Source organism: Canis lupus, chromosome 5, assembly GCF_003254725.2.
Source record: "Canis lupus dingo isolate Sandy chromosome 5, ASM325472v2, whole genome shotgun sequence".
Taxonomy (NCBI): domain Eukaryota; kingdom Metazoa; phylum Chordata; class Mammalia; order Carnivora; family Canidae; genus Canis; species Canis lupus.
Window position 1 is genome coordinate 36,396,966 of NC_064247.1, and position 13,463 is coordinate 36,410,428.

At 45.5% G+C, this 13,463-nt stretch overlaps 1 long non-coding RNA gene across 1 annotated transcript; it reads right to left on the bottom strand.

Moving 5' to 3' along the window:
- Nucleotides 1-167: 167 nt before the first annotated feature.
- On the bottom strand, nucleotides 168-7,090 carry LOC112647349 (uncharacterized). The gene is made up of 3 exons (XR_003128283.3): nucleotides 6,935-7,090; nucleotides 4,521-4,629; nucleotides 168-357 (listed from the first exon to the last, which is right to left on the bottom strand). It is a non-coding gene; the product is annotated as an uncharacterized LOC112647349 (long non-coding RNA).
- Between the last annotated feature and the right edge of the window lie 6,373 nt (nucleotides 7,091-13,463).

Here is a 13,463-nt window from a genome sequence, read left to right on the forward strand (position 1 = left end):
AAGGAGATGAACTATACAATCCATATGGGGACTTCGAGCCCTAAACTCTGTGATTCTGGGCATGACTTTTACATGTAGGAAAAATGTTTATGCATAAGGAGGTGGTGGCTGTTTTTCAATTCCATTGCAGCAAGAGAAGAAAATAAGAGATCTGAGGTGAAATGTCTTTTTTTTTTTTTTTTAAGGTTTTCTTTATTTGACAGAGAGAGAGAGAGAGAGAGAGCACAAGCAGTGAGCAGGGAGCGGACCCGATCTCAGGACTCAGATCACAACCTGAATCAAAGGCAGACACTTAACCAACTGAGCCACCCAGGCGCTCCTGAGGTGAAGAGTCTTGATCTTGAGAGCTGTTTTAACCTGAGGAGAGCAAAATGGAGATTAGGAAATCTCAATTCCTGCAAATATATAAAGAAATAACATATTGTTAGTTTTCTGGAATGGGATAGTCCCCAGAAGCTGCTCCCTAAAAAGATGAATTTGAATTGCGTGGCAATTAATATGTTGAAATCTAACCACTGGGTTCTAAGTTCTTAAGGAGGGTTCTTGTGGGCAGCCCGGGTGGCTCAGCGGTTTAGCGCTGCCTTCAGCCCAGGGCCTGATCCTGGAGACCTGGCATCGAGTTCCGCGTCAGGCTCCTTGCATGGAGCCTGCTTCTCCCTCTGCCTGTGTCTCTGCCTCTCTCTCTTTCTCTCTGTGTCTCTCATGTATAAATAAATAAAATATTTTTTTTTAAAAAAGAGAAAGACTCTTGCATGCCAACAGAGAGGTCTGGGGTGACTTCTGACTTGTTGGCTGTGCATTTTCAGCTCCATGAATCCTTCATAAAGAGGAGGTGCTCTCTGAGCTAAGCAGTGGGGTTTCTGATGCTGAGATGGACAAAGAGCAAAATTTGGGAGAATCAGGTTTTTTGTTATTGTTGTTTTTTTAAATTAAAACAATGCTCTAAATTGAAAGAAGGTGGTAGGGAGTATAATGACCTTCCCCCCTCAATATGTCCAAGTCCTAGTCTCAGGAGTGTGTGAATATGTTAATTCCTGGGGCTTAGAGATTTTTGCAGCTGAGATTAAGGATGTTGAGCTACATTTATTTTGGATTACTCAAATATGCCTGATGTAATCACAGGGGTCCTTAGAGATGGAAGAAGAGTGAGAGGCAGGAAGGCCAGAAAAAATGTGACAACAGAAACAGAGGTTGGGGATGTTTTAACTTCTGGAAGGGACTTTAGCCAAGGACTTCAGAACCCTCTAGAACCAGGAAGGGACAAGGAAACACATTCTCCCCTAAAGCCCCTGGAGGTCGCATGGCACTGCTGACGCTTTTATTTTGGTCCAAGGAAACCCATTTTGGACTTCTGACTTCTGCAGCCATAAGATAGTACATTCTGGTTGTTTTGAGCCACAGAGCCCAAGTCATTGGTTACAGCAGCAACTAGACGCTAAGACAAAGAAGACAGAATGGATTGATGCAGAAAAAAAAATGACTTTGGGAACAGAAAACACAGAGCTGGGCTGGTGATGGGGACTTGTGTGCTGGTGGACATTCTGCACTGGGATGCTGATCTGGAAGCCCGGAGGACGTGGGGACACAATGGTGCCAGGGAAGGGAGGAGGTGATGTGCCCAAGGATAGCCAGCTGGAACCTTTCCTCCTTCCTGGGTGTCTCAGCTTGCAGGGCCCTGGAAGCAGAGCCTGGGTTCAAGGCTTATGTGTGAGTCATCAGTGTGACAGTCGGGGGATGGGCCACAGTCATGGGGAAGCAGGGAGGAGTGAGAGGCGGGGCCAGGACGTGTTCCTGGGGTAGCCACTATTCTAGGACAGGTGGCAGGGGCAGCAGGCCCTGCCAGGGGTGTTCAGGCTTTTGGCCTGTGCCCAGCGACCACCTCCTGCTCATTGGATTCATTTGTATTAACTAGCTGCTCCTTCTGTATGCAAGTCATATTCCGTGGCAGTCACTCACCACCTGTAGGTAGCTCATGTGGTATTTCCAAGATTCCAAACATTTTTTTCTCCCTCATTGAAATTTCCGATATTTTCTTCTCTTTGCTTTTTAACGCATTGAAGTGCTTATCCTATGATGATACGAGTCTAGGAGTGGAGACATACCTCCTGAAAGAAAAATAGCTCCGAGGGGGATAATGCATTCGGGGTGGTGGTGGTGGGGGACATCCGTGTCTGATGGCCTAGGGGTGTAAATCAGGCGGGACTCCATGGAGAATGACACAGATCCCGGTCAGAGAGAGCTGCTGCAGAGTGATGTCTGGGGTGCATTTGCACAGCGAAAATGGCATTCCTGGTCACAGTGAACCTCTTTGTTTTTAATAGCTGCTATGTTCCTACTCACGCGGAGCCTGTGTCTCCAGAGCTCAGAGCAACGGGTCATATTTGGCCAGGACTGGAGAGAGAAGGGGAGGAAGAATCCACTGGCAGATATGGGACATAGTGCACATTTGGGTTTTGGCTTCCACGTTCAAGTGGCTGTGCCAGGAGGACCCAATTTTCCTGTGGCCATTGGCCTTCCTGACTCTTAGCTTCCACCTGTGCTTGGGCTCAGGTGGTCGGCCCCCCAGCCCACGGGGACAGAATCCGTCCTATCCTTCTCGATGGAGTGATGGCTCCTTCCATCCTTCCTGTCTTCCCCTTCCACTCCTGGGCCCGGCCTCCCGGGATTGCCCATCCTGTGCTCCCCACAGGTGTCTTCCAAGAGCCCCCATCACCACTTGCCTGTCTTTTTGTCATGTTTTGAGGGTGAAAAGCTGCTCTTTGCTTTCCAAAACAGCACCTCCATCACTGTGGGTGCTTCCTTCTTCCCCTCCTTTTTTTTTTTTTTTTTTTTTTTTTTTTGTGGGTGGAGCTGGGTATTTGTATTCAGTTACTCATTCATTAAACAGCATTGAGTTAACAATTATCGAGTGCCATCTTGGTGCCATACACTGTTCAAGGCACTGGGGACATAGTGATGACAAGACAGACCAACTCCCTCCCAGCGGAAGTTATGTTCCAGTTGAGGAGTGAAGACAGACAGTCAATAAGCAATAATATAAAATCAATTACCAGAGTAAGATCAGAGAGTGGAGCATGCTACGGATGAAACTACGGGATGAGATGGAGAGAGACTCAGGGTGTTTTGGTGCCTTAATATAGATGCTTCTGGACGGCTCACCGAGGAGGCCACTGATACTCAGAGGACTAGAGGTGACCGTTCTGAACTATCTGGGCAGAGTGTTCAAGGCCAAGGGAGCTGCAAGGCCAGTTGTTCCTGGGCAGCAATGCATTTGGCATATTCCAGGAATGGAAAACAAGACCACTGCGGCTGGAGGGATAAACTGGGTGCACAAAACTCACCCAGAGTGGGGAAAAAAAGAAATGATAGAAATAGAATGCTCTCTGTAGGGTGTGGGCCTCTTGGGAGAATGTCATTTGCTTTCACGGCCACGATTTGCTAATGCGGAAAGCAGGCACCCTGCCTGCCGTCCACTGACCTACGTGTGCATTCTGAAGGAGCTACAGGCTGGTTCCCCTCATTCTCCCCCACCAATCTCCTCCTGTTTCCAGGGTGTGCCGAGATCCCTGAGCAGGTGGGACCCATAGTGTGCTCCATCCTGCTCTCCCCAGCACTCGGAGAAGCCCGTTTCTTCTCTCCCGTGCAGGAGGGGCATGGACTGTGGGTGGGGGTGAAGGGGGGAGCGGTTCCTGCTTCATTGTGTCCATTGCACCCTCTGGGAGGGTGTCATGAGGATGCACTAGGGTGCCACAGCGTCCAATGCACAGGGCATGCTCAGCAAATGTCCCCATGAGGGGCGGGCAGAAACCAGACATGGTGCCATCCCCACCTGGCTTTTGAATGAAAGTAACACAATTCTCTCGTGATGAAATCTAATCGCACAGGAAACAATGGGTAAGTATGAGGACTTTCAAACCTGGGGCCTGGCTTCTGCTCACACTGAGAAAATGGAAAATCCTGTCCTTATCAGACTCCCAGAATAGCTCGCTCCTCCCAGCTCAGCTCTCAGGGTTAATCTCAGCCCCAAGGTGGGCCTCCTCCTTTGGGGCGGTGTGTGTGTGTGTGGGCTCTCTGTGCTTCCTTATCAGAGGGAGAGCATTGCTCTGCTCCACTGGCCAACCTCAGTGGCTCCTCCTCTAAGCCAGGGGATGCACTTGGGCCTGGAAGACCCAAGGAAGGTGATGCAGGTGTCCATGGCTATTTAACACACACACACACGCACACGCACACGCACACACACACACACGGGCCCTGTGCTGGACTCTGCATTCTGCTTCCTGGGGGGAATAATGCTTTCCAACGCACCCTCTTCTCCTAGCAAGGAGGACCTTGTAGGATGTGAAGAGTCGAGTGTTTTCTCGCCTCTAGTTGGATTTTAAGAAGTTAAAATTATTTCGGTGGAAAGCAGTTGCCCAGAGCCAGCGTGCTTCTGACAGCCCACTCTGCCCCACTGTTGTCCTTGGGAAGTACCTGCTGGGCACCTCCTCCCTGGCTCAGCTGCCAAGCTGTGCCCCAAGTACCTGTGGTCTTGTCCCGACTACCCTGTTGTGAATGCTTCTTGCATGTGGCCATTTGCCTGTACAGATGTCAGCTGCCACGTGTGGTCACATATTCAAGGCATTACTTGTCCTGTAGGGAAGTGAGCAGAAATGAGGTGGAATGGGTTCAGCCCTTGACATAGAATCTGAACATCCAGTTGGGAGTTGTGGCTGTGCCACTTTCTAGCCACATTTCTTTGAAATGGACAGAAGACCTGGTCAACCTCACTGCTGAATCCAGGCTGTAGTGAACATCACGGTCCCATAATGGCCTTCATCCTTTCATCTTCATGTAAAAAGTCATTTACACCAAAGAAGAATTTAGATCATCTCAGCTGTGTGTATCTGGTTTTCTGCATTTGCAAAACAAAACAAAAACAAAACAAAACAAAACAAAAAACAAGCAAGCCAGCCAGCCTTTTGGGACATACTTATACTAAATATCCATTCACCGTTTATCTGAAATTCTAATTGAACAGGGCATCTTGCATTTACATTTGCTAAACCTGGCAACCCTACAGGAGAAGAAATTCACTGCATATTTATTTATATCTATCAAACTGAATGATGGATGCATAGACTGGTCCTGGGTCCCCATTTAGAGGCAGAGTCTGAGTGTTTTCTGGGAGTTCTTAGGAAGACTGTACTATATCTGCTGTCGTGCCAAATCTCGATGTGAAACCAGAACAATTCAATCAGTCCTTCACAGTCTAGATGTTTGCACCGGGTAGACAAAATATCGAGATGTTTGGCAGGATCGCTCAATTGTCCTTTGGAAGTCTGGCATCCTACATCTATAGCTTGTGAGTTTGTCCTGTGCTGGGACAGTATCTGTAAACTCAGTTCTCTGATCTCCGATGACCCCATGTCCCCTCTCCCCTCCTTTTCCAATGGGGCCTGGGACATGCTACTAGAATTTTCAAGGATTCGGCTGAGGTCTGGACATGCTTTGCATTTTGTTCATTTTTTTGGCCCACGTCGTGCATGTAAGTACAGTTGTTTTACTTCAGTCTGCTGATAAAGCTCAGACTTCTGCAGACTCCTTTTTTCTTCATTCCTATTATGCAGGAAACCCAGCAAGAGAGTCAAGATTTTTTGTTCTCCCCCAGAGCACAATGAACTGACATAAATCCTGTGCATGTAATAACACTCTGACCCCGTTAAGAAGACGAATGGGGAACAGTGACTTCAAACAGCATTGGGAGCCCCTTGCACCTTAGAGGTTCTTCTGAGAAAAGGCATATCCATTGATTCATTAGTCATTCATTCATTCAACCAGCTTTATGGATCCCTGAGCCACATGGGAGAGAGGATGAAGGGTGGTGGGGCACAGTAGCTACAAGCACCATCTCTCCAGTCACTTGGCCTGGGTTCTTTCTATTCCTAGGTCTGTGGCCCAGCCTGGGGAAGTTGCTCTGCATGTCTGCACCTCCATTTCTTTCCTTTGCAAGAAGGGATTAATGATAGTATTGACCTGCAGAGAGTCATTGTGAGGGTGACATAGGAATTCATGTCACTGCTTGAGAACCACCTCTGACATGTAGTGAGTACATAATAAATGTTAGCTGTCCCACTTGGATGCATGGTGGTAGAGATCATTTGATCTCAGAAAGGGCAGGATCCAGTCCCAAGATGTAAAATTCAGAATTATGGTTGGATAAAACCAATTCTGAGTCATGGCAGGGGAGCCTCATTCCAGGTCTCAAAGTGACCCATGATCTTCGTCCCCTTGGCTACCACTTGGTCTAGGGATAGCCTTAACCCAGAGTTCTAGCTAATGAGATAGGACTAGATACCTTCTTGCTGAGACTTCTGGAAAATCTTCTACTTTCTTGATTAACAGAGAGAGAGAGAGAGGCCTTTTGGCCTGGAAGGTTGGAGGTACAGTGGCCACTTGGTGACCCTGAGATCATAGCATGAGGACAAAGGTCAAGATGCTAAGGTTGATAAAAAACAAAGATAGAAAAAGAATGCAGGTCGCCAGAAGGGTGGATTCAAGTAACTCCCCCAGGTCACCTACCTCCAGACTTCTTATTACATGAGGAAAATTAACATCTACTTCTCAAACTACTGTAATCATCTTTTCTATCACTTGCAGCTAAGTGAATTTTTCACTGACGGGGCCAAGTAAGCAAAAATGTAGTCTCTTTTTTTCACAGAATCCTAGACAGATGAAGGAAAAAATAGCATATCCCAGTACAATAAAATGTCCTAGAAGAGTAACCAAAGTGCTCTGTGCACACAGGAAAGGAATATTTAGTGGGTGATGGGGTGTCTCATTGGGTTGTAAAGACAGAGCTCTGCCCCTCTGAAGTAGACTCTTGACCCAACACACAGACCTGCCATCCATCACCCGGTTCTCAACCAGAACACATTCCATAGAAAGAGTTCCCCACCTTAATGACTGATGATGACCACATGATCTGTGCTTCTAGGGTCAGTGCTGAAATGGTTGGTGTCTCTCTCTTGGCCTCAGCCCCCAGGCTGTTGATCCTTGCTGTGTGGCCTGGATCTTTTCTCTGCTCTTTTACAACTTACACTGAAGTCTGCCTCAGTTGCTGACCCTCTGTGACATAATAAGAAATACACATTTTTGGTCTCTGCCCCCGGACACAGAGCTCCTAAAACTCTGGCAATTTCTGGAGTGATGTGGTGCTAGGGAGCATCTTTGGTTCTGATATCTGGTCTTTGACCCTGGTTCCTGATACAGAGCTCCTAAACCCCTTGGAATGTCTTGGGAGTGACTTTTGTTCTAAGGAGGTGACTCCGGGTGGGCTCCTGGATGCCTTAAGGGTGGGGTCTGGTCACTAGGATGATCAAGCCATGATTTGAAGCTTAGGACTTTCATCCTCACCCCTGTCATCCTGGGAGGGAAGAGGCACTGCAGATTGAGTCAATAATGGATCCTGCCTACATGATGAAGCCTCCATTTTAAGAAATCCCTAAACTCCAGGCTCCAGAGATCTTGGGGTTGGTGAATGCATCCATATGCTACACCCCAATGGCATGAGCTAGAAGCTCCTATGCTCAGGACCCTTCCACACTTCACCCTTTTCATCTGACTGTTCATTAACATAAGTGTTTCCCTGAGTTCTGTGAGCTGCTCTAGCAAATTATCAAACTTGAGGGTGGAGTCAAGGAAATGCTGATTTTATAGCCAGCCATTAAATATAGGTGACAACCTGGGACTTATGCCAGCATCCGGAGTTGGGGGAGGGGTGCAGTCTTGCAGGGTCATGCCATTGACCTGGGGGGTCCATGCTCATTCTGGATAGTCAGTGTCAGAAATGAATTGAATCGTTGGGCACGCAGCTGGTGTCTGGAGAGTAGGAGACTTGGTTGATATGGGGAGATCTCCCGTGCATTTGGTGTCAGAAGTGTTATGAGTAGAGAAGATAAAACAAATTGTTTGTATCATCTGTTCCTCCTGTCTGCCTCAGTCCCATTGCCCTTTCTGGGAGAGTTGTTGCATTTGGTTTGGAGAGTTGTTGCATTTGCATTGGATTTGGTTGGATGCATAGGTAGAGAGGAAGGGGATGGGTAAGGGCCTGAGGACAGCACCACAAGCATTCTAGAGGCAGATGTGAGCAGACAAGCAGGTCGGAGAAGGTGGGCCCAGGAGAGGAGGATGACAGGCAAGTGGAGAGCCTGGCGGAGGGACAGGCTTGGTCTAGGAGTGGCCCTGACCCAGAGCCCCAGCAGGGAGTTCAGCAGCAGTGTCCCTGGCATCAGGGCACCCTGTGAGGTCCTGAAATGAGAAATGAGGTCCTGAAGATGATAATTTTGGCAGGTAGGGGTAGATTAGCTGGAAATACATAGTATTGATTAAAAAGCCAAGGGAAATAGTCAGACTTGGAGTTATTAAACAAAAGAAGAATCTTCCAGAAAAAACATCAGGGGTATAATTGGCAGCTTCAAGGTAGATGTGGATGCTGGGCAGCTGACTGAGTCACTTTGGGGCTGCATTTTTTTACTGTCTTCAATATAAGCTTTGCCGGCAGATTCATCAATAAGTTTCTGCTAAAAATAGTTGATTGAAAAGTGTAAGCCTCAGTCAGGAGGTGTCTTAGCTACAAAATTTATTTATTTTTCACTCAACCAGGAAGCAGTCTTAGGGACAGAAGTCTTAGGGACAGCCTATGGGAAGATTTCCCTTTGCTGCATTGACCTGTCTTTCTAGTAAGAGAAAATCAACTCAAATGGGAAAGTTAGAGGTATTGTATCATATGGCAGTTCCTATGAGAATGGTTAACCTTTTATTAAAGAGTTAGCTGTGTATCTGGTATGTATATTAACTCATTTAAACATCTGAGAACTTCTATAAGGTTTGTACTACTGTTAGCCCTGTTTTACAGAGGAGGGGACTGAGACTCAGGGAGGTGAGAGGTCACAGGTTAGGGGAGTCTCACTGGATTGTAAAGACAGGCTCTGCCCCTCTGTAATTAGGGGAGTCTCATTGGATTGAAAAGACAGAGCCTGGTGGGGTGATGACATCCCAGTGTGAGTGATTGCTCCCCAGGCACTGATGGTGGTGCCTTTAAGAAAGAAGTGTATATCTTTCCTTGAAAAAAATCAGACAGTTGGGGGAAAGGCCAAAATCCAAAAGGGACATCACATGAAATTTATGAGAGTTTTCTAAAGTAGTGAAAAGGCATATTGAGATATAATGGATCCTGAAACTTTTTTTTTCTTTGAATGAGAGAGAGTGCATTCATTAGCAGGGTAAGGGGCAGAGAGAGAGGGAGAGAAACTCAAGCAGACTCCACACTGGGCACAGAGCCCCACTCAGGGCTCAATCTCACGACCCTGAGATAATGACCTCAGCCAAAATCAAGAGTTGGATGGTCAATCAACTGAGTCACTCAGGGGCCCCGACCCAGAAGCTTTTTGCATGTGAATGTGTTGTATCTCAAAAAGCACCGTTAGGGGCAGCCCGGGGGGCTCAGCGGTTTAGTGCCGCCTTCAGTCCAGGTCGTGATCCTGGAGACCCGGAATCGAGTCCCACGTCAGGCTTCCTGCATGAAGCCTGCTTCTCCCTCTGCCTGTGTCTCTGCCTCTCTCTCTCTGTGTCTCTCATGAATAAATAAATAAATAAAATCTTTAAAAAAAGCACTGTCAAAAATATCTAATTTGACATTCAAATAATCTTTGACATTTTTAGAGTCAGCAGAGGATTTGTATTATGGAAGCTAAGAAAATGGACTGTAGCTGTGAAGGAAAGAGGTGACGCTCTTCACCTCAGCAGACTTCAGGGCATGTTGCATGTTGAAACATCATGACTTACCACGCTGAGAAGATGCACAGGGATCACATGTTTGATACGAAACTCAGCTCCTTCAGGCTGATAAGTGCAAACCAGAGAACACACTGTAGTGGAAACAGGATTAATCCAGGTGAGCCCTCTATAATTTCTTTGGGGCTAATTATTGAACTGCGTGCCTAGAATGAAGGGCATGGTGTGTCAAGTCATACTTCAGTTCAAGGTCATTGCTCATCATGCCACGAGCTTGTGGTGAGTAACAAACCAATAAGAGCACTAAATCAGCTCAGGAGGGTATTCAGAGCACACACGTATGTAAGCATGGGAAATAGTAAAATAAATTTTCTAATAGGTGCCAAACTGGCTATTATACCTAGAGTAATACTGAAGGGCATCTTAAAAAAAAACAAAAAACTTTTTTTTTTTAATAGAGAGTGAGGAGGGGCTGAGGGAGAGGGAGAGAAGCACACTCCTTGCTGAGTGAGGAGCCCAATGCAGGGCTTGATCTTACAACGCTGAGACCATGACCTGAGCCAAAATCAAGAGTGGGACACTTAACCAACTGAGCCACCCACCTGCCCTTCAAGGGCATCTTTAGCGGACAAAATTCATTTGTTTTTCTATGGTAAAGGATCACTTGCTGTACTTACACAAGTGGTACAATAGCTCTGTGATCATGAATGGCACAGATTCTTGTAGAAGGGAGTGGAAGCTGTACTTAGTGTTTGATTGAAAGGATGCTCACAAAACTCATTTGCTTATTTCAACGGTCTCTCACAATTTTTTCTGACAGTTGAATGTATGTGCTGAAGCAGAATGTGGGTTTCTGGCAGGAACCAAGCAACTATATTCTTAGTGGCTGGTGATTATGGTGAAAAATGAGTTGGCTGTAATTAGAGGGATCGCATGGCTTGCGGGAGAGGATAAAGGGTATTATTCTCTGAATGTGTTAAAGCGAGCTTCTGCTAGCAGGTGTGTGTGTGGGAGCAAACAGGTTAGCAGTTATAGCTAGGGAGTTGTGGCAGAGGTGCATTTGGCACCAGTAGAGGCAGAAGAGTGCTGCAGTTTTCCACCTGGGGGCCTGTAAGATGTCAGTTTTGATATGAGCATGCCAGAAATCATACACGTTTTGTAAGTGACTTGGGATTGGCCTTGATGAAAATTGGCAGAGGAAGAAAAAGAAAAAACACTTACTAGAACTAATTAGATGTTGAGTTCCTAAACTGGAACTGATGTTGGTCTGATGTTCCTGAGTTTTCATTCTTTAATAGGGGAAGCCCAAATGGTGCTTTTATCCTCATAACCCTCACTACGCACCTCCATCTTTAGTTGCTACCTTGAAGTCATGGATCAGAGTTCTGTAGAGCATAGTTGTACCTCCTAGATCTCTTGAGCACCTAAGCCACAGCCTGTAGAAGTTCTTCCTCAATCTCCCCCATGTCTATGGATATAATCATAACCATTTCCCCCTTTAATGTTTCCTTTACATTTTTAGTTTTGGAATAATTTTAGATTGCATAGCAGTTATAAAAATACAGAAAGTTCCTGTATGCCTGTTAGCCAGTTTCTTTCATTAATGTGGTGAATTTGTCAAAATTAAGAAACCTTACTGTTGGGACACGGGGGTGGCTCAGTTAGTTGAGCATCTGACTCTTGATCTTAGTTCAGGTTTTGATTTCAGGGTTGTGAGTTCTTGCCCCACACTGAGTATGGAGCCTACTTAAAAAAAAAAAAAATGAAATCTTACTATTAACTAAACTACAGTCATGGTTTGAATTTCTACCTTTTTCCATTAATGTTCTCTATTTCAGGATCTCTTTCTAATTCATGGTACCACATTGCAGTGAGTTTTTGTGTCTCCCACGGAGTTGTGGTCTGTGATTATTCTGTGCTCTGTGATAATTTTTCAGTCATTTCTTGTTTTTAATGGCCTTGGAAGTTTAGAAGAGTACTGGCTGAGTATCCTGAAGAATTTCCCCCAATTGGGGTACATGACACTCCTGGAAATATGAACCCTCATCACTTGGTGGAGATGTGTTTGCTAGGTTCCTCCATTGTAATGTTCCTATTTTCCCCTTTCTCTTTTCTATTCTTTGGAATTAAATTGCTAAGCAATTTGTAATTCATAATTCCATTCTCTAGGGTTTGAACAATTCTTTTTTTCTTTTTTTTTTTCTAGGAAAGTTCTAAAGAATCCACTCAAAAAAACCCACCTGGACCTAATGTCTTTTTGGAGATACATTTTTTAAGGTTTTATTTATTTAAATAATCTACACCCAATGTGGGGCTTGAACTCATGACCCCAAGATTAAGAGTCACATGCTCTACTAAGCCATTCAGATGCCCCTGAAGATAAATTTTTAAGAAACTTTTCCAAAAATTTTTTCAATTACTTGTCTATAATGATCTTCTACATCTTATATTGTCAGAATTTTGGGTAATGCAGAAAAGTAAAATGATTCATTTCTTTTTTTAAAAGATTTTATTTATTTATTTGAGAGAGCATGCCCATGAGTGGGGTGAGGGGCAGAGGGAGAGGGAGAAGCAGACTCTTCGCTGAGCAGGGAGCCAGATGTGGGACTCGATCCCAGGACCCTGAGATCATGACCTGACTTGAAAGCAGACGTTTAACCAACTCAGCCACTCAGGTGCCCCTAAAATGATTCATTTCATTGTGATTTTGAAATTTGTTAGATAGTGTTTGCCTTTGCGTTTTCTATTCCTGTATGTTTAATACCTTTTTTTTTCTGATTATTAACATGGGTGTGCATTTTCTTTTCATAAGTAGGCGTGCTTATTTCTGTTATTTCATTGGTGAAGGAAATGGTAGGCATTGCAGATTTGTGAAGTCTAATGTGGGAAAGCCCAGAAATGGAAATCAGGAGGTTCATATCTAGAAACAGTGAGCAAGAAGCTTCACTGGAGCAAAGAATGCTGGAGCCCAGGAGCAAATCCTTGGCTACTTAGGGTAGATCTAGATGATGGTGAGGGTGGTGAGCCACATTAACACTTAAGACTAAGTTTATCCTCATTCTCTTAGCTCATTTTGGCAGGTATTCTAGTTTGGGAGTGGAGAGGGAACGTGGCACCCAGGGAGAAGGACCAGAATGTGCTTCCCATCCCCATCGCCTACCACCCAAATGATTTTCTACTAACCGTTGTCACACAAGGTCTGGATGCCACCCCCAGTGGGCTTTCCGCCAGCCTGAGGATTAGTGCCATTTTGCACCACATTTTGCAGTCTGCTGGGAATGCCTATTCTTGGATCCTTGAGGCAGGAAAAACTAGAGGACATCACATTTGTGGGACACCTCTGGTTCAGAACTATCCCTCTCTCCCCTTGTTTTAAGGATATGAAGACTGACTTTAAGCAAGACAAAATAAACTTTCCAAGCACACAGAAATTCTAAATTTCTTAACTCTTGGTGTAGTGTTCTTTCTATATGCCACGCTGCCCTTCCTTTTGACAGAGCAGATCTAGAGGACATACATATGGTCAGAGAAAGGTTTAAACACATGAACTCCAGGGCGATTCCCCTAGCCTGGGTGTCTATGTGCTCTTTGTGGTGAATATATGGTTGTCACAGGACCTGTCCTGGTCAAACTGCTCATAAAGGAATTGACCTGAGAATCTCCCTCAACTGCACTTTCCAAATCCCCATGGA